This window comes from Macrotis lagotis, chromosome 7, assembly GCF_037893015.1.
Source record: "Macrotis lagotis isolate mMagLag1 chromosome 7, bilby.v1.9.chrom.fasta, whole genome shotgun sequence".
Lineage (NCBI taxonomy): Eukaryota > Metazoa > Chordata > Mammalia > Peramelemorphia > Peramelidae > Macrotis > Macrotis lagotis.
The window spans coordinates 119,264,595-119,287,263 of record NC_133664.1 but is presented as its reverse complement, the minus strand read 5'-3'; the positions used below and the strand labels follow the sequence as shown (position 1 = coordinate 119,287,263).

At 33.3% G+C, this 22,669-nt stretch overlaps 1 protein-coding gene and 1 pseudogene across 11 annotated transcripts in view; both read left to right on the top strand.

Moving 5' to 3' along the window:
* The window catches only part of MKLN1 (muskelin 1), a 377,184-nt gene that overhangs the window by 313,270 nt on the left and 41,245 nt on the right, over positions 1-22,669 (top strand). The gene's annotated exons all lie outside the window — the stretch shown is intronic.
* Positions 1,983-22,457, top strand: LOC141492928 (H/ACA ribonucleoprotein complex subunit 2 pseudogene; annotated as a pseudogene).

The window sequence follows — 22,669 nt, the reverse complement described above, 5'->3', positions numbered from 1 at the left end:
GCCCATAGGGGGGTGCTAGTTACTTTCTCTGGAGTGTCTCTGACCTTGATTTAAGGCCCTCTTACTAGACCCAGAGGGGGTGAGGAGAGCAGGGGGGTTGGAATTATCCTTAAAGGATGTGTGCTTGGCCCTGGGGCAAAACTGTTAGTCTCCCTATTCAGCTGAGGGAACTCTGCTGCCTCCATCTGATCCTGGGGGGGAGTGGGGGTGGGGGTCCTGTTAGTATCTTTGTTCTGGGAAGAGGGCTCCACTGAAAATATGGAACTCATGGCCTGAAGCCAAGCAGATTGATGTCCAGCCATACTCTGCAACTCTGTGCTGGAACTTTTCCTCCAGCCCCGCTGGGGCTCCCCAGACCTCCGCTCTCATGGCCAAAGACTCTGAGGCCTTGGACCCTGGCTCCCACATTCAAGTCTCCATGGCTGATGTTGGGTTAGTTCTAGTCTCACCCCACCCCCACTGACTCTCTGTTCTCTGCCTCCCTGTTCTCTGCCTCCAGCCTCCCCAGAGACAGACCTTTTGGTAGATATTCTTCTCCCAGCTTCTCTTTCTGGGTTTGTTGATCGAATTTCTGTGAAGAGGTTTCTTTCATGTTTTTTTTCTGAGGGGAAACCAGGAGACCTCAGTTCTCTGCCATCGTGGTCAAAAGTCTCTGACATTGTTTAAAGAACAAATAAGAGTATAATTAATGTGTGTGTGTGTACATACATATAAATGTATATGTACACACATGTATATGTATTTATATGAACAAAAATAACTAAAATTCAGAAAGGGTAAAAAAGAAATAATAAAGGAATAAAAAAAACCAGTGGTCTTAGAAAAAAAAGACACAGCAAAATAAATTTAAAGTAATTATAATAAATGACAAGTGGGAGGGAGGGGAAGATTTTGAACTAAACATATAATTAAACAGGAAAAGAAAGTGGACAAAAAGAAAACCAAGGACAGGAAGAAATCAGTAAGTAGGGGAAAGGTAAGCATTCAGGAACCACAACTAAGAAGAAAGCCTTTCTGGGGGTAAATTCAAAACAAATTAACCATGGAAAATTACATTAAAAAAAAAGAAGTGATTTTAAAAAAAGGCAATATTTAAGAAATCAGTGGAGAAATGCACAAACCTGAAAATCACAACTAAAATGTGAATGGATAGAACAATTGAATAAGCAACAAAGAAAATCAAAATAAGAAACTGGGCCAAAATTTATGCCTCTTTGAATCTAAAATTGTAAGAGTAGTTGCAACTAAACTGTCAGATGAAGACAAAAATTCAAAACATCAGCTGAAACATATTATTGTGAAAGAAATTATAAATTGTTCACCAAATTGGATCTCAATTAATTAAAATAAAGTTAACTGATTTGCCAAAAGATACAATAACTGTAGTAGTTAAATAACTTTAATGTTTATTTCTCTAAATTGGGCAAATTTATCAGTAAGATAAAAGGGTAAATGCAGAATTGGGCCAACCATGGAGATTGTAAAGCTGAAAGACTTTGAGCATCTTATGAATGAGGATACATTTCTCAGCATTTCATGATGTCTTTACAAAAATAGACTATGTACTGGGACACAGAAGTTATAAATAATCATAAAGAAATAGTGTCCAATAAAAGTACATAAATGCGTATGGGAACAGAAGCAAAAGACCCAGACTTTTAATGGACTTAACTTAACCAAAATGATGATCCTTTTACTTGATTACAAAAAATGTATTTTTTATATATGTGTGTGTGTGTGTGTGTGTGTGTGTGTGTGTGTATATATATATATATATATATATATATATATATATATATATATATATATTATATAATAAATTTTATCTCAGGAAAACTGAAAATTAAAAAACGTATTGGATATTGACAAATTTAAAATTTTAAAATGTTTAAAACTAACAGAGTTGCAAGAAGAGGCGTACTATCCAGCCGAAGAAAAGATCGGAGAAGAGGAAACATTTTCTCTTTCAAATATCTGAAGAATTATCGTATAGGAAAATGAAAAGAAAGACTTCTATTTATCCTCCCCAAGTAGAACTATAATAAATGAAAAGAACAGTTCTTCAGTGTAAAAAAAGAAGAGAAAACACGATAGCAACTGTTTTTGTCTAAAAGATGAAATGACCTTCATTCCATCTTGAATTTTCCATTCAGTTTGTTTTAAGAGTTGATTCATTTTTTAGCACTGAATTTCTTTATGATCGTGTAAGGGGGCTTCATATGTCTGCATGAGATAAATTCCTAAATTTCCAATTTGTAGATTGTCTGGTTGTTTCAGAAATTTTCCCCAAGTTGTTTTTATCTTTTCTAGGAGAGAACTTTTGATGCACTGCACTAGTTCATGAAAAATGTGTGATCCAGGTCTTAGCAGTACCTTCATTTATTTGATAATCCCTATTTAAGGGACTCAGAGTGCTTAATATCCACTGAATTCCCTGTTAAGCACATAGAAGGCAGGTAGTATCTTTGTAATTTCGTATTTAAGATAAAGTCTTTTATCTCTTGATCCATTTCTTTTTCAATTCTTTGCATTAATAATTTTTAAGTGGACATTGAAAGTAAACAAGCCTTTGTAATTAAGTATCTATAGAGAAAAAAATGTATTTAAGAATAGTATAATGAACTGATCCAGAATAGTGATAAACTTAAATTATATGTAGAATGCTGTTTCTTAGTGTTTGGAAGCCTATAGATCAAAATCCTCTATCACCAAAGAGGACAAATTAGGAATGGGGTGGAGTTTGAGATAGGGGGTGGTGTGGTGTTTGAACGGTGGTGAAGAAATGTAATTCTACCCTTAACTTGTACCTGGGAATCCTTTGTGTCATATTCCGAGTTCCTCCAGAATTGTAAGGAGTCTTAGACCTCTTTGGTAAAGTGCCCTTAATCAGTGTCTTAATTGAGTAGCCTCTGTTTTATTCTCCCAAAAGAGTTGGCAGTCTCTAAATTGTGTACACAAAAATCAGAGACTACAGAACCTGGTTGGCTCATGGTTATGGATTTAGCTAAGGGAGAAAGAAATTTAGTCATTTCTGGGTTATGTGAACAAGATGGAGGTGCAAGCATTTACTTTGATCCTCATGAAATCACAAACCTCTAAATTTTGATTTCTAAAAGAATTTTACACCAGAGTCAAAACAATCACGTATATCTCCCTGGTCTAACAGCCCAGCAAACTAATAGGAGATAAAGCTAATCCATAAATCACTCCAGTTGAGACCAGTTCTGTGCCGCCTTTTCTATGCCCAAGTCACTTGGGAAACACCTATGAAAAATGAATTCCCTAGCATCTGAAGTCCAGCCTTTTGAGAAATCACTATTAAAGGCATTCAAAAAGTGATCAATAGGAAAATTAACATAAGGAAAGTGACTGGAATGACAAAAATGTCAGAAGACAGCAAAAGAGGTTAAAATTTTGATCACAATCAGATAAATTAGGGCAGATACTCAAAATAAAACAGGTGCTGACCTCCAAATTATCTAAACAAGTTCAGATAGCTGAGTAAATGTGTAAGGTAAGTGATTCAACTCCTGCACTGGAAAAGAGAACCTCAAACCAATCATATTAAAAGAAAATATTATCTCTCCATAACTTAAGCATTTTTTTTAAATCTTAAAGTCAGTGTGAATAGACACAGCCTATCAATTAAAGGTCTCTCAGGAAAATGTGACAACTTTTGAAAAAACCCTCAAATGCAAAAAATAATAAAATTACCAAGAACTTATAAACCAATCAATACTTATGTACCAATCAAAAGAATCCATAAATTTTCTCTAATGCTATGCTGCAGACTCCAAGACCTGTAGGGTTAAATCAAACAGTTTCAATTATAAGCAATAATTTTGCATGCAGACAGAAAAAAGATAATCAAATTCAAAGGAATGGAAATAGGCGCAACTCAGGACTTTTCTACACTCAAAAGGAATTGAGATGTGTTCCAGTGAGCAGTGGAATTCAAGCTGCAGCCCATAGTGCAATGTTCTGATAACCTGATCCTGATTATCAATGAAAAAAAGATAGATGTTAGTTAAAACAAAAGCCCTTTAAGCATTCCTACAAAGAAAACCCAGATTTGATCAAAATTTTGCTATTCAAGTATTCCAGACAACAGAAATACAAGAAAGGTAATTAAATGCAAAACAGACAACAAAGGTACAAGTTATAAAATAAATTTTACCCCAAAGAGGAAAAAGTCTTGAAAAGATATCTGTGGCATTAAAATGACATGAGAACAAAATAATCATTAAGTGGCTTCTTTCTAAAAGTGTGCAAACCCCGCCTTGGCCCACTCTGAAGCCTGCACATTTGGTAGCTGTCGGTGCCGCCAATATGACCAAAGTTAAAAGGGAAGTGGAGGGTTCAGAGGCGGCACTGGAGAGTTCTGGGGCTCCCAAGCGCACGTACGAAGAGATGCTGTCGAACCTGAACCCCATCGCGCAACCTCTAGCCTCCCGCCGCCTGACTAGGATGCTGTACAAGTGAATCAAGAAAGCTGTGAAGCAGAAGCAGATCCGGCGAGGCATGAAGGAAGTTCAGAAATTTCCTCAACAAAGGAGAAAAGGGGATTATGGTTTTGGCTGGAGACCAGTATACCCATTGAGGTATACTGCCATTTCCCTATTATGTGTGAAGATCTGAGTATGCCTTATGCCTACGTTCCCTCAAAAACGGATCTGGGAGCAGCTCCTGGCTCTAAGCGACCAACTTGTGTGATCATGATTAAGCCACATGAGGACTACCAAGCTACATATGACGACTGCCTAGAGGAAGTAGAGTCTCTTCTGGTCCCCTTGTAAAGAAAAGTGGTGTGATATTCATGATTATTTAGGAGACCCTTCTTCAACTGCAAAAAGACAGTGGTACAAGCAAAATGCTTCATTGTGCCTCCGAGAGACAGGTGGCCCTCCATGATATTCCCCACAGCATTCCCAGAGTTGTTTTTTTTTTCTTAACTCAAACAGTAATTTCCTAAAACTTTGGCCAGTAATATCATGGTTTTCAAGGCTAGTGCGCTACTAAGCAGTAAAATAAAGCTTTGTTAAATAACTTATGGTAGTTTGTGGGGGAAGTAAAAAAAAAATAAAAAAATAAAAGTGTGCAAAATGAATGGAAACCAAGATGGCTGAGGTAAGGAAGGAATTCTTCTGAGCTGTCCCCCAAAGCCTTCCATATATCCTTAAATAATTACTCTAAACAAATAGCAGAAGAGCCTAAAAAAGAGAGTGAAACAGTTTTCCAGCCCAAGACAACTTAGAAGATCGACAGGAAAGTCTGTTTTACCATGGTGAGGGTGGAGCACAGTCCAGTACAGAGTCCCAGCCCCAATCAACCAGGAATAGGCCTTGGCAGCCACTGAATCATCAGCAACTGTGGCTGCTTAGCTCCCACATCGTGAGAGGTTGATTAGCTGGTCAGAAGATTTAAATTGCTAGCACTGAGGCAAGATCTGTTGCTTTGTTTATACTTGGATCATAGTCATAGTCCTGAGTGAGAGTCCCTGAATGAAGAGGAGCAATAGCATACCAGAGAACTCATAATTCTAGGGTAGAAATGAATGCATATGGTCACTCTCAGAACCCAGGCCAAAAGAAGTGACACTGCTTAGATCTCCTTGGAACAACTGAAAATTTACAGGTCTATAGAAGTATCTCTGAAAACAGCTGCATAAAACCTCTGAAGCTTGTGACTATGTACCCACTACAGTGAAAGCAGAACCCTACTTTAACAGTTAAAATCAAGTAATAGGCTAAGAAATTGAGCAAACAGAAAAACAGTCTGACCTTTGAAAGTTAACTATGGTGACAGGGAAGATCAAAACAAATGCTAAGAAGATAGCAAAGTCAAAGCTTCTATAGACACCAAGAAAATTATGAATTGATCTCAAGTTGAGGAAAAATTCGAAAAGGATTTTGAAAATTAAGTAATAGAAGTAGAGGAAATTTCTTCTTTTATATTGTGAATCCTGTCTTACATTTTGCTATGCACATATTTTTTTTCCTTACATTACATTTAAGTTTAAAAAGCAAAAAATAAACCAATATAGAGGGAATACCTCATACTTATTATATTTACTAATAGGATAAAAGGAAAAATGACAAATATGGAGGGGATGTGGGAAAAAATGAGACATTAATATTAATGCATTGTTGAGGGAGTTGTGAACTGATTTGTAACTGATTCAACCATTCTGTAGAGTAGTTTGGAACTATGCCCAAAGATCTATAAAACCGTGCATACCCTGTAACCTGGCACTACCACTCCTAGGTCAGTATCCCAAAAAGAGATTTAAAAAGGAAAAGGTACAAATTTTTTTAAGTAGCTCCTTTCTGATGGCATAGAATTGGAAATTGAGGAAATATCCATCAATAGGAGAATGGCTGATCAAATTATGTTATGATTATAGTGGAATACCATTTTACTATAAGAAATGATAAGGAGGGGGTGTGCAGCCAAGATGGCGGCATGAAAGCTGGAATTCCGGGAAACTCATTCCCCCAAAACCTCCAAAAGCCATCAAATTATGACTAGCCAAAATTTAGAGGGATAGAACCAACAGAAAGACTGAGTGATACAATTTCCTAGTCCAAGACAACTTAGAAGTTCCGCCCAAAAGGTCTGTTTCACCAGGACCAGGAGTTGGAAAATGAGCTGCAGCGCAGTGCAGGCGGGCCAAGTACCGGGTTGGGGGGGCGCCTGGGTCTGGGCAGAGAGGGCAGTTTCCTCACCTCCTGGCCCAGGGGAAATCAGTGAAGTTATTAAAAACAAAAAATAATAACATGTAAAGAATGAAAAAATAGAAGAGAATATGAAACATTTCTTAAGAAAAACAACCTAGGGGGTGGCTAGGTGGCAGAGTGGATAGAGCACCAACCCTGGATTCAGGAGTACCTGAGTTCAAATCTGGCCTCAGACACTTAATAATTACCTAGTTGTGTGGCCTTGGACAAGCCACTTTACCCCATTTGCCTTGGAAAAACCTTAAAAAAAAAGAAATAAGAAAAATAACCAATTTAGAGAACAGACCCCTTGAAGCAGTGGTGAGAGAACTGCCACACCAGAGTGAGTCTGGAGTGAGTGCCTGCCTCAGTGCAGCCATGAGATGAGAACATGCAGCAGGAATTGGGGAAATATCCTGCACCTCCAGAGAGCAATCCACAGATGGTAAACGAGTCAGGGGAGACTGCAGAGGGCTCTCTGCTCTCCCTGGGGCAGGACTCGGGTATTTGCCCACACCCAAATCCAGGTTGCAGTTTGGTCTCCCATACCACCAAAGCCGAGCATAGACTCTCCTCACAGCTCCAGAGTAGGGGGAGGGCTTTGGTCATCCATATACCAAAGCACAGGCAAGAGAGCAGTCGGAACCTTTCATAAGACCTTGGAGGAATTAAATTCCCTGTGGGATGTCCCAAAAAAATACCCAATGCCTTGGAAGTACAGTAAATCAGTCATAGACTGAGGAAATGAGCAAACAAAAGAAAAAGAAGAATTTGACCATAGAAAATTACTTTGGTCCCATGGAAGATTCAGAAAATGACAAAATTGAAACTTCTATACTCAAACCTCTAAGAGGAAAAGGAAATGGGCTCAGCTATGGATGAGTTCAAAAAGCTATGGATGAGCTCAAAAAAAAAAGACTTTGAAAAGCACTTAAGTGAGGCAGAGTAAAAATTGGGAGGAGAAATGAATGATGCAGGTAAATCATGAAAACCAAATCAGCAGCTTGGTGAAGAAATAGAAATAATACTTGAGAAAATAATATGTTAAAAACCAGTTGAGGACAAATGGAAAAAGCAAAAAAGGCAATTGACAAGAATTCCTTAAAAAGCAGAATTGGGCAGCTGGAGATTTAAAAAAGCTCTCTGAAGAAAATAACTCCTTGAAATGCAGAATGGAACTAAAGGAAGACAATGACTTTGTGAGAAAAAAGGAGAAATAAAACTATCCCCCCCCCCCCAAAAAAAAACCCAACCCCAAATTAGAAGAAAATGTGAAATATCTCATTGGAAAACCTCGAAAACGGTGATAATTTAAAAGTTTTTGAGCTACCTGAAAGTCATGACCAGGAAAAGAACCTAGACTTCACTTTTCAAGAAATAATACAGCAAAATTGCCCTGAGATTGTAGAAGCACAGGGTAAAATAGAAATTGAGGGAATTCACTGATCACCTCCTAAAAGATATCCCAAAAGAAAAACTTCCAGTTCGAAGAGAAAATACTAAATGCTGTTAGGAACAAACAATTCCATTACCGTGGCTCGATAGTCAACATTACACAGGATTTGGCAGCATCTACATTAAAGGCTCATAGGGCTTGGAATATGATATTCCAGAAAGCAAAAGATGTTGGTTTACAACTTAGAATCAACTTACGCAGCAAAACTTACTATTCTCTTTCGGGGGAAAATATTGACTTTCAAACTTTGCTATTGAAACAACCGGAGCTGAACAATAAGTCTGATCTCCAAGTACAGGACTCAAGTGAATTGTAGAGAGGGCAGACAAGAAGAACTATGAGGAACTTAATGGTATTGACCTGTTTGTATTCCTGCATAGGAAGAAGCTACTGATAACTCATATGAACTTTCTCATTTATAAGAACAGTTAGGAGGAACACATATAGACAGGGCACAGGAAAGGAGCTGAATATAATGGTATAATATAGTAAAAAAGATGGAGTCAATGGATGATAAAGGAAAGTACTGGGAGGAAGAGAAAGGGCTAAGATATTTCATATAAGAGTCAAGAGGAAACTTTCATAATGGAGTGGAATGGGGGAAGGCAAGGGGGAATGAGTGAACCTTCATTCTCATCAGAAATGGCTCAGAGAGGAAATAACATACACATGCATAATAGAAATCTGTCTTACCCTAGAGAAAAATGAGAGGGAAGGGATAGTATAAGGGGCAATAGGTGATAGAAGAGAGGGAAAATCATGGGAGAGGGTGCTCAGATACAACACACTTTTGAACAGGGACAGGGTGAAAGGAGAGAGAGAGAATAGAATAAATGAGAGTGGGAAGGAATAGAGTGGAGGGAATTACAGCTAGTAATAGCAACTTTGGGGAAAATATTGAAGGCACCTTCTTTGGTGGACTTTATGATAAAGAAGGCAACTCATCCCAGAGGTAGAGCCATTGGAATCTGAACATAAACTGAAGTATATATATTTTTTTCTGTCTCACTATTCTTGAGGTTTCTCATCTTTTTTTGGGGGGGGGGTTGTGTTTACTCTCATAACAAGGTTACTGTAATAATGTAAAATCAATAAACCAAAAAAAATGAATGTTGAAAACTTTCTACATGCAATTGGAAAGCAATTTAAAAATAAATTACAAAAAGGGTAAAGAAAAAACGTAATGATGAGCAGGATGCTCTCAGAAAAAACCTGGAAAAACATAGATGAGTTCATGCATAGTGAAATGCAGTATATGCAAAGTAACATCAATATTGTAGGATGAACAGCTGTTAATGATTTAACTATTTTTAGCAATAAAAGGTTTCAAGGTAACACTGAAGGAATTATGATGAAAAATGCTACCCATTCCCTATGAACAAAGTCTGAATAAGGCCTGAAGCATATTTTTTTAACTTTATTTTGTTTGAAGGTTTTTTTTTTTGCAAGGCAGTAGGATTAAGTGACTCGCCAAAAGTCACACTAGCTAAGTAATTATTAAGTATCTGAGGTCACATTTGAACTCAGGTCCTCCTGACTCCAGGGGTCCACTGCACCACCTAGTGGCCCAAAGGGTTTTTTTTAAATATTTGGTCTATATTTTTTTCATATTATGACTCTTATGTACAAAATTGAAGTGTTTTGCATAACTACCCCAAAAATTGTACAAGGTGACAAGTGAGAAAGCAAAACTTAAATAGAAAGAACTGATAGAAAAGGAGAAAGCTTGAAACTTGATGGGAGAAACTTCCCCATCCTCTACTTCTGTCCAAAGAACAGTTAAAACCAGTATATACAAATTATTCTCAAAAACTACTAAAGAAAGCACTCTATCAGATTCTTTTTTTTTTATGAGACAAATAGTAGTAATACCTAAACTGGAGAAAGATACAGCTTAAGCAGAACTATATTCCAATATTATTGATGAGTATCAAATAAAAAAATTTAAGTACAATCCTTTCAGACTATAGCAGTAAGAAATCATTCATTATGACCAAGTTAAATTTATACTAAGGATTCAGAAATAATTCAATATTAGGAAAATAATGATCATTTTAAAACCTCTAAAATTACTGTGATTGTTTCTGTCAGTGTGGATAAAGGCCATTGATAAAGTACACATTCATTTATGTAAAAAATCCTACAAAGTATATGCATAGAATGACCTTATAAAAATATCAAAGACCTCTCAAATCAAAAGAAAGCATCATATCCCATGGATATAGACTAGAATCATTCCCCCAAAATACAAGAGTAGAATAAGTAAATCATTGTTCTTTGATATATTTCTACATATATTAGCAATAATATTTAATTTAGAAAGAAATTAAAGGTGTAAAAATAGAAAAAGATGAGATTTGACAACCAGGTGGCACAGGAGTTAGGAAGACTCCTCTATCTGACTTCAAATGTGACCTCATAATCTTGCTATCTGTGTGACCTTGGGCAAAGTCCTTATTTGCCTCATTTTCTTCATATGTCAGATGAGCTGAAAAAGGGAATGGCAAAACACTCCAGGATCTTTGCCAAGAAAACCCAAATTGGGATCATCAAGAGACAAGACTAAACAAAAAGTCTCACTATAACAGTGTTTTAATTAGAAAATTCTGGAGAATTAGGAAAAGTGCTAATTGAGAAAATAACAAGCTAAAAAATAGATCCACAGAAGTCAATAAAATTGTAAGAGATAGGTAGTGTAAGTGGAGAAAATGTTGGACTCAGAAAGATGAGTTCAAATACAACCTTAAACACTTAATGACTGTGTGACTCTAAGGCAGCTTTACCTCTCTTAGTTTCTTCATTTCTAAAATATTCATAATATTAACAGTATTTCACAGAGTTGTTGTGAAGATAGAAATAAGATATTTACAAAGTGTTTTGCAAACAGCAAAATGCTATTATATAATAACAATCCAAAAGGCACTAACAGAAAGTGAAATGCTTTTCAAAATAATTACACAGTGTATAAAGTACTAGGAGCTTGGTCTACCATATCATTCAATTTCCTCATATAAATTCAGTTTCACAAATAATTTTTAAAGAAACAATGAAGTTAAAATACCTTGAGGAATTCAAAGGTCTTGGTTTGACCATGACAATATAGTAAAATGGACAGTACCAAATTTTCACAGTTATAATTTTATACCATTAAACTGTCAAAAATATTTTGATAGAATTTGATAGACTCATATAAAAATTTATTTAGAATAAAAATTATTTAGAATATCTAGGGAATAATGAAAATAAGACAGAAAAGGAGAAAAACACTCAAACCTCAGGCTGTATTTGAAGTAACAATCATCAAAACATTTGACTTTGGTTAAAAAATAGATTAGTTGAACAGACTAGACAAGGAAAAATCAAAAGCAATGGGTTTGATCATCATAGGAAAGAACTCACCACTTGATAGATACTTATGGGAAATTATAATGCAGAAATTAGGCGTATATCACTTTATACCTTAGTGGTAGCATACTCTAATTGGGGATGTGGCACTCTTTTTACATATGCCAAGAAAAAAGCAAATCATATAGTTCTCAGAGCTATAGGGAGGAGGTATATTCTTAATTACATAAGTTATTTAGTCAGGGTTCAAAGATAACATGGATAACTTTGATTACATGAAATAAAAAACTGGTGTACAGAACAAATGAATGCCCCTAGACTAAGAGAGGAAGCAGTCATCAAGCACTTACACTGAGGTGCATCTACTCAAAGCTTCTGTTCTGGTGATAGCTGAAAGGGGCAAGGGGGTAGATGGGAGAGTCTGGCGAGTAAGAACAACAAAGACCTGCCTGGCTCCTTGAAATGAGTGTTCTTAGAGAGGCTAAAGGAAACTTTCAGGATAAAGAGGTTTCTGTGACATAATTTTAAAAGATTGGAATGGGAGGAAATTTCTATCCATTTTCTCAGGTAAGGATTTGGTATCATATATTATATATATATATATATATATATATATATATATATAGAGAGAGAGAGAGAGAGAGAGAGAGAGAGAGAGAGAGAGAGATTACATATATTGATATTTATAACCAAAAACCATTCTCCAGTAGGTAAATGGTCAAAGAATGAAGAAAAAGATCAAAAGAACTGCTTACTATTAACAACTATATGATTAAGTACTCTAAATCACTAATAACATAAATACACATCAAAACAATCCTGAAATTTCTACATAAATCTTGAAAATTGACAAAAATGATCAAAGATGGAAATAATATAATATTAAATGGTTCGTGGAAAGGTACTCACATGAACCTATTGGAGTTTGTAAAACAATATGACCATTTTTAGAGTTAAACACTTTTAAAGTGACTAAAATAATCCATATGCTTGGTCTAGAGATTCCTTCAAAGTGTTATATCCGAAGGAGGCTATTATAAGAATAAAATGCCTATGTGCCCCAAAATATCTATAATAGTAATTTTTCTAATCACAGAGACATAGAAATAAAGTAAGATGCCCGTCAATTAAGGAATAGCCAAATTGTAGTACATGAATGTATTGAAATATTACCGTCCAAATGTTTAATATGATGAATATGATGGAAAATCTACATGAAGTGATATAAAATCGAGTAAACTGAGCCCCCCAAAATGCATTATGTTGCAATAGTACAAATGGAAAGAATACCTATATAAAATAAGAATAAAGATTACAGAATTACAAAGATCAAGCTCGAGTCTAAAGAAGAGATATAAGTAGATTCCTACCCCTACTTCTTTGCGGAGGTGGGGATCTCCCAGTGTAGTTAGTTCTCTATATTGTTTTTAGATTTATTTGATATTGCAATTAAATTTCTCTCATTTTTCTTTAAAAATGTTTTGTTTTATTTCATGGCTTTCTTGGCAAGGGAGAAAAAAATTTAGGGGTTATATTTTGCTGGCATTAAAAAAAACCCTAATAAACAATATAAGATGCCAGTTTGTCAGAATTTGAATTCCCCATATATGACTTTTGGAAACTAAAGATTACTGAACCAATTGTGGCAGATATAAATGTAGTAAGCAAAATATTCTTTCACTGTAATCAACAAGGTATTTAAGATATTCAGAATAACAAGAGATTTTTATAATATGTGATAAATAGTAAAACAGAAGACCCAAGAGCACATACATATTTATGATAATAATTTAGTAAATGAAAACAGTACTGAAAGGCAACTAAACTAAAATCAATTGCAATGAATAATTTTGGATACAAAGGATGTAATAAATTCCTTCTCTTCACAGAGATGGAGAATTATGGCTATAGAATGTTGCCTATTTAGTCAGACTTAATTGCTTTGTTACTCAATTATACTTAATGGTTTTTCTTTTTTATAAGGTGATATTTAGTCTAGGGGACAGGATAGTAAAGGGAAATGATTTGATGTGAAAGAAAACCAGAAGACATTAATTAAAATGTTGTGTAGAAAAAGAAGTGAGAATCTGTTCCATACTATAGTGAGACATTGGAGTAGGACTTGATCAATTATAAGAAAATGACCTTTTAATGATTAGTATTTCATAAGTGAGTTAAAGTACCACTGATTATGGAAGAAGATAACAAAACATACAGAGTAGACTATTGTAATTCTTCAGTGGTTTTGGATGAATTATTAACTATACTTAGAGAAATACCAGTATAAATACTGATATTTGAAAAGGACTTAATATATAATTATCACTTTATGCTATGACTCAGTAATTTGCATTATTTGTTAGAATATACTATTAATGTGTCACTTCGACTTTTTCAGATCTTCCTGTTGAAAGCTTAGGAAAAAATTAGTTGAACTGTTAGATCTCAAGTTAGGTGTTTTATTAATGCATTTGTAAAATTGTGACCTGTAGTTTATGTTATTTAACCAAGTTGCATCAGATTCTACAGAAACTTGACTCATCTTGTCTAATTGTGCACTAGGTTGTCTTAACCAGAATGGTCTAATGTTCTAAAGAAACTTTAACTTATTTTTTCTTTTGAACTCAGGTCCTCCTGACTCCAGTGTCAGCATTCTATCCACTACACCGCCTAGCTTGCCCTATTTTTTCTTTTTAATATCAAAGAATAAATAATATTTAAAACTCCTCAAATTTCATCTCATCCAGCCTTCTAAGTTAATAATATGCTGTTCTCTTTCAGTATCAAACTATATGATCTAGATCACTAGAATGACACTGTCTGGTTTGTTATGAACAGTGTCTCCCAGGAAACAGGTTACATTTTTGGATGCATATATTTTGGGTACCTATTAAGAAAATGAAATATAGAGGATTTTGTGTAAAAAAAATTGGAAATTCAGCTTAAGCAGTCATAGTTAGCTAATGTATCTCTCTTCCAGAGAACTGTCCAAATATAATGAAAAATTTAAAAAATGGAAATCTTCTGAAAAATAAAATGTTGAACATATCTGATGTTACATACAATCTTGCACACCTATTGTACACTGATGTAAAGAAACAGGAAGAGATACCTTCTTTTGGGCCAAGCTCCTTCATTATAATTTTTCTAGATTGAGTTTTGATTATTTTGTCATTGTTCTTACCATTTACATTGTTAAATTTGTTTTATGTAGCTTTCCTACATCTACTTACTTAACCGTTTAAGGATGGCTTCCTATGTTTTATTTTGATAATCTTTATAGTCACCATTTCTTAGAAAACCACAATATTTCTTTACATCTATATACCATTCCCTTATCAGTGGATGCTTTCTTTACTCCCAGTTCTTTTATTTCACAAAAAGTGTTGCTACATTCAAGACCTTTTCATTAATCATTGACATCCTTGGTATATATAGAATCTTTATGGAAGTATATGGATTGACATTATAATCACTTTCTTTCCATAACTCCAAATTTCTTTGATAATGTGCCCACCTTTCTACAACCTCTCCATTACTAGGTTTATACCCCCAAGGAGGTCATTGAAAAGAAGAAAGTCCTCATATTCCCCAGAATATTTTCAACAGCACGTTTTTGTGATAGCAAAGTATTGGAAGCAAAATAGATGCCTCAGAATTCACTGAAGAAATTATGGTGCATAAATTTAATAGAATATTATTATTCTGCATGATGAATGTGATGAATACAGAGAATCATGGAAGATCTAATTGAAGTTATAGAGAATGAAGTAAGTTGAACCCAGAAAATAATTTGTCCAATGATTATAACAATCAAGATAAAAAACACCATAATAAAAAAATCAAAAGTGACTTATTGTGAGATGATCAACTATGATGGACTCGGCTTCTCTCAGTAGATCAGGGACAATACTAAAAGACTTGTGGTGAAAAATACCATTCATATTCAGAAGAAAAAACTATGGAGTCTGTATGTAGAGCAAATCATAATGTTACTCACTTTTAAAAACTTCTTTTATGTTTTTTCTTTCTCATGGTTTCTCCTGTTTAATTCTAACTCTTCTTTTACAAAATGACTAAAAATGGAAATATATTAAATATGATTGTATATGTACAACCTATATCAATTTACTCACTACCATAAGGAAGGTGGAGTGGATGGTAGAAAAATGTGCGTCTCAAAAGCTTACAAAAAGATGGAATTTTGAAAACTATCTTTGCATGAAATTGGAAAAAAAATAAAACTAAAAAAATTTTCAAGTGAATGCTGATTGCAAAATTATAACTAACAAGCTTAGCTCAAAAGAAAAGCTATGAGAAATCACACCCACTCCACCCCTTTGTAGAATGGGAGGCCCATAATAATCATATATTTTCAGACTTTTTTGGTGTATTTATTAGGTTTGCTGATTTTTATTTTCTTTTTTGTCTTTTAAAGTTACTATTTGTTATATGAGATGCCTTTATGGAAGGAAACAGGATCGTGATGTAAGAAAGCAAAAGACATCAATAAAAACACTTTAAAAGCTGTGATCATTTAATTTCAACATTATTTATGAAGATATTTAATTATTTTGTTTTATCATTAGATAATCTAAGTTTTCATTTAGAAAAATATTATATCCTTTTTCTGCTATGCATACATTACTTTACCTATAGTGTATTCCTTGAATTTTTAGTAAATATTCCTTATTTCTCAACAATATCTTCCACCATACTGTTTCTAATCATTAGTATAGTGCTGTGGCAACAAATTGAAGTTTAAGTTGTAGTTCCTTTCTTGTACCTTTATGTAATCATAAAATGCTGGCTTTATCTAATGGGGCCAAGACTAAATCATAAAAGCCTTTTCTCTTTTATTTCTATAAAGTTTTATTTAACTTTTTCAAAATGGCTTTCTTATTTGTCTTTCTTGGGGGAATATTATGTATGATATAAAATGTCCAATCATTTAATTTCATTTTCAGCTATGCTATTGAAAATTTTCAAATTTCTAATAACAGAATAAGAAAGTTGAAAGGGTGGGAGGGTTGTCATCTTCATCTCCTAAAAAGACTCTATGAAAATGCCAGGAGTAATTCTTATATAATTTCCAGTCCTGTTTCCCCAGACAACCATGCTTTCAAAATGTGTTCATGACTAACATGTTTTGTTTACTTATTCTGTTTGTGTCATTTTTCTTTCTGGGTCAATTTACAAAGACTGGTAAAGTTTCTGGTACTCAGTCAAGTTTCTTGGCAGCAAAATTTAAAGACTTAATCTTCCATTTTTATCTCTGTTAAACTATATTTCTTTATATAAATCTTGGGGTTTTTTGGTGTAGAAGGAGAAAACAATACTATACTAATAATTGTGTGTGTGTGTGTGTGTGTATCCCTTTGGGTAGGTATATATTTATAAACATATATTATTTATATACATATATATGTATGCATTTTTCCATTCCATTTAGAATCATGATTGAAATTCTGTTAAGCTGACCTTCTTGTTATACTTTATTCTATATCAGATCAAAAATTGTCCATTAGGACAGTGGAAAAGAAAATTGGAAATTTTTTGTTTTTTGAAAAACAGTATTATCTATGTAATTTCATATTCACATTCATTTCCCATTAGTGAAAATGAATTAGACTTGCACAGGAGTGACTTCTGTCATTTATTAAAGAAGTAATTTTAAAAGTTTAAATTTATATTTGAGGAAGGACATTTACCATTTGGTTTCTTTTATAGAAGTATCTTAAATGACTGTAATGTGAATAAAGATAATGATTTTTGCTTTTCTTTTGTTCATTGGATTGTGAAATGGGATTGAGATTAGAATTGATCTAAGAACTATTTGTAAGCTTTGGGCAATAAACCACTAACATGGAAATAAAAATGAAATTAAATGATTGTACATTTTATATCATACATAATATTCCCCACAAGAAAGACAAGAAAACCATTTTGAAAAAGTCAAACAAAACTTTGGAGAAATAAAAAAAGAAAAAGCTTATATGATTTAGTCTTGGCCCCATTTTAGATAAAGCCAGCCAAAGTATCTCATACTTCTGTATGTCTACATTCTTATCAATATCTCTGCAGTGATAAATCTAAAATATTTTCTAATAATCCTGAAAAATAAATTCCATATCTAACTTTTTAAAAAATATTTTAAAGGAATTTTGGTGGTATATTTTTGAACTTTACCTTTTCACTGAAAGAACCAAAGGTGTCTCTTTTTAGTTATATTTTTACCTTGGCATTACTGTAATGTGCTGTGATGTGCATAGCTTAAATTATATTTTTGAAGATGACTTTATTAGAGAAACTCACCTAGGGAACCGAGGAATGATCTCTAAGTGTCTTTTCTATATTCTTTTTTTTTAAAAATTATTGTTCCTAACTACATGTAAAAATAATTTATAAATTTTTAAGTAAGTCCAGGTGTTTGTGAAAGCATCTTGCTGTCATTTCTTAAAGCACAGTAGCATTCCCTTATGATTATACACCACAATGTAGTCATCCATTCCTCAGTTGATGGGCATCTTCTCAATTTCCAGTTCTTTCCCACAATTATAGTTTTGTATGTACAGGTTCTTTTTTTTTTTAAATATAGACCTGTTTCAAAAGATGTGCCCAGCATTATAGCCTTTTGGACATAGTTCCAAATTGTTCTCCAGAATGGTTGAATCAGTTCACAACTCCAACAGTGCTTTAATATTTTAATATTTCCATTTTCACTCACAACATTTGTCATTTTCCTTTTCTTTCATATTAAGCAATATGATCAGTGTGAAAATAGTACTTCAGAGTTATTTTAATTTACATTTCTTGAATCAAAATGATGTGAAATGTTTTTCCATAGGATTATAGATTGCTTTAATCTTCTGACAGAAATCCCAAAATGAGAAGTTAGAAGAAAATTATATCCACAATCCTGGCTTTCCAGCCAAAGGGGAAAAATTACTACAAGAGCCATTAGGTGTTTAAATATTGAAGAATTAGAGGTAGGATCACATGAGATTTAATATCTATCAGTGAAAAGAAAGGAAAGTATAGAATACAATAATCTAAAGACAAATAAAATAAAAAAAGAATATTTACTCAGTAAACTGTGTGTAATCCTAGAAGAGAGGAAATGGATCTTTAATGAAATAGAAGATTTCCAAGTCTTTCTGATGAAAAGACAAGAACTGATGACAAACTTTGAAGTATAAACACATTGTAAAGAGAAATATACACAAGTACATGTGAGTACTCAGAAAAGGCTCACAAGTATATTATTACATTGTATTAGGAGAAAAGAGGAGAGAAAAATGATAGAAGTATCCTATAAGAACCATAGTTTGAGGGATGGAGGGGGTCAAAGAAGATGGATGACCTGGGAATTTCCTTTTATTTTACATTATCAAAGGGATCAATTAAGAGTGGGTATCACATGACCCTCACTTTAAACAGTGAGAAATAAGCAGAAAACCCAGGAGAAGAGTTTAAATGATAACACATTGTAAAATGAACAGTTTTGAAAGGCTTAACTCTTTGATGTAATGATCTACTGCAGTTCTAAAGGATCAATGACTTACAGTGCCACCTACATCCTTACAGAGAGGTGATAGTTCACAAAGGAAAGAGAAATTTTTGGACATGGCAGGTTGTGGGAATATATTGCTTTAACTGTGCATGTTTGCTGCTCGGGTTTTGTTTTTTCCTTTCTCCTCCACTTACACATATGCCCCACAGGTAGAAGGGAAAAGGAAGGGGGGAAAGAACAGATGTTTGTTAAGTAAGTAAAAAAAAGGTTTAATTTTTTTAATATAAAAATAAAATAGGAAAAGAGAAACTTGAGATAGAAAAAAAATGTACCAAATAACACTGACAAAAGCATATGATGGCCAAGTAAGTGCCTTTTCTACTAGTAAGGTGGTAAAACAGATTTTTAAGATTCTTACAAACCTTTTGAAAACATGGGTCCAGGTTATTATTGGTAAGACAAATAAAAATTGAAACAATTGAAATTTTGCCTCACTTTCTATAGCTTGTCAGAGAGGTAAATAAATAAAGGTAAAAAATTTTCAATGTTGATAGATCTTTGGGAAGATAGGCACAGTGATAGGTTGCATTTGGAATTGAGAGTTGGTCTGAGATAACAATTAGCAATTTTTTCTTAAAAGGGACTAAATTTTTTCCTATTCATTTAACTCAATTTTCCCCTTTGAGTTTTAAGATTTCCTGAGGTCAAAAACAAAGACCTAATATATATATATACCAAAATAAACATTCATTTCCTCTCCCCAATACAATATATTATTATGTTATATAAATATAATAGGTTATCATCCCATTAAAATGACAAATATGAAGAATTAAATACATGTGAGAAGATTTAATAATGCAGAATAAAATAAGCAGGAACATTTGAAAAATATAAACAATGATTAAAACGTCATTTAAGGAGGCCAGAGACAAACTTCTTTCTTCACAGTGAGGAACTTCTAAAGCAAAATGTTGTATACGTTGTTTAACATGAACACTATTGGATTGCTTAATTTATTTAATAGCTTTTCTTAGATATAAAAAAAGGTTTAATTCAGGTGTGGAAGGTAGGAAAAATTAAGTATTTTTACAAATACTAACTTTTGAAAGGCAGAATATTTGTTGATCAAAATTTTTTAAAAGATGGAAGAAATTGCTATACTTATAAGGAAATACTTTTTTTTCATTTCAACAAGCAGAATTTTATTGGAGATCATTAAAGTGCTTTACTAAATAGAACTAAAATATTTTAGAAAAAATTAAAATTAAAAGAAGTCAGGGCAAATATTTATGGCATCATAACAGACAAAAACTTGATATCTAGAAATTTTCTGGTGAAGATTCTACCAATTCAGATTATTACATTCTCTATAATTTACAACTTTAGGGAGTTGTCCATAGTTATGTGAATTGTTCTACTTGTGTCAGAGAAAGGATCTGAACCCATGTCCTCCTGATTCTGAACATCACTCCATTTCCATTATACTATGCTTCTTTTCTAAAATAAAATAAAATTTAATTTGAAAAAGACTTAATACTTTAAAATATTATGAAGAAATATTCAAAATTTCTGTTCCACCTCACTAATTTTTGAGGTATCACTTCACCCATACTTTAGCTAATAATAATAATAATAATAAAAAGCAGCAAAATATAATGCTGATAATGTATTGAAACAAGTTACACAATCATTTCTGATGGAAATGCAAGCTAGTTGAATTCTTTAGAGAACATTCTAGCAATAAATAAAAGTAACAAAACTAATTCCTCCCTTTTATCATATAATGTTGATAATATATAGAAAACAAAAATTTTCATAATTGGATTGGATTTTTTTGGAAGGGGGTGGTTGGGGGATTGGGAACAACTGGGTAAAACGAATATAGAGAAATTTCTAAAAACCTTTATAAATAATGATGGGAGTAGTTCATAGCAAGGCAGAACTAGAGGATCAATGCATACAAATCATATAAGAAATGTGAGCAAAAATGAAAAGAAGGAAGAATTAAAAATTATGTGTAGTGCTTTGAAACTAACTTGTTTAAGTATAAAGAAAAGTCATAAAACAAGCCTAATTATCTTTAGTGTTATTGATTATTAAGTTTAAGAAAAGAAAAAAACACACACCTTATAGTTCCACTTAAGATATGGCATCAAGAATGATGGTTTTGAGAAATGAGAACTGAGTATATATTTAATGTATTTGTTCTGGCTATACTTAGTCTCTACTAAAATATCTTAGGTATTTTACTTGAGTTAGAATGTTTTATAGATCCTCTGGAATAGGAATTCAAGAGTCAATTTTAAGTTTAAAATTAAGCTTAAAAGACAAAATTTTTGTTATTAGAGTACTGAGTTTTTAAAAAAGACAAACTCATTGTTAGCTTCCCTGATTAACTGTAATGTTCTGAATTGATTTAAATATTTATTCTAGTTTGGTGCTTTAAATTTTTTGAGAACTTCATTCTTGATCTGTTTGAAACCAAAGCATTTTGTTAAAACATTGACATTTTAAAATTCCTGGTAGGTAGCATGAAATAATTTTATTTCTCAATTTAAATCCTCAAAGGACATTTCTATATAAACAACAGAACATTCACCAAAAGGATTCTATATGACACTATGAATCTCCATTTCATACTATTCATGTGTGTGTATATATGTGTTAGCAGTTCTGTGCCTTACTTTTAAAACTCTTACTTGATTATGCTTACTTCTCTTTTATACCTTTTAAAATATGTTTCAATGGCTATTTTTTGTGTCATTTATTACTTTTCTTTCTCTCTTTCCTTTGATTCTCAAAAAAAAAATCCTTGATACAAGTAAGCAACATCACGCCATATAGTGCCCATGTCCAAAAATATGTCTTTTTCTGCACCTTGTTAGTCGTCTCCTTTCTTGCCTGGATTATGCTTCATTATATGTCCTTTGGAGACATGATTGGCAGTTGCATCGATCAGAGTTCTTAAGTCTTTCAAAGTTCTTTTTCTTTTTTATCTATATAAATCACTCTCTTAGTTCTGCTCATTTCACTTTTTAAATCAGTTCAGACTACTCAAGTTTCTCAGATGTTCCCTTTTTTTTTTTATCATTCCTTACAGTTTGGTAATAGCCCATTCATTATATTCATAAACCACAATTTGTTCAGCCATTATTCAAATAAGAATCCCATTATATTTTGGGATTCTTCTACCTAACCCCTTCTGATTTTATCTTTAGGATCTGGAAATTCATTTTGCTTTAAAGCCTTTTTGAATTTATTTCTGTGCCATGATATTTGTGTGTTTCTTTGTATGTGTTCAATCCGCCTTTGTTAATTTGACACACTTCTTTCTCTATTGAGCTTGGATATATTCTGACATTGTGAGGTCGTAGAATTTGTGTGTGTGTGTGTGTGTGTGTGTGTGTGTGTGTGTCTTTTTCAAGTCCATATTCTAACACCATGCTATATGGATTTGTCCCTTCTCAGACATATATAAGTTCTGTGATCCTCTGCAAGTTCAGTTAGTCATATGTAGCCCAAGGCTATAGGACTGTAAGTTGTATAAAATGTTAGTAGAACTCAATTTGGATCAATGTACAACATGGAAACAAAGTAAAGACTGACAGATTGCTTTCCATGGGGGGGGGGTGTTGG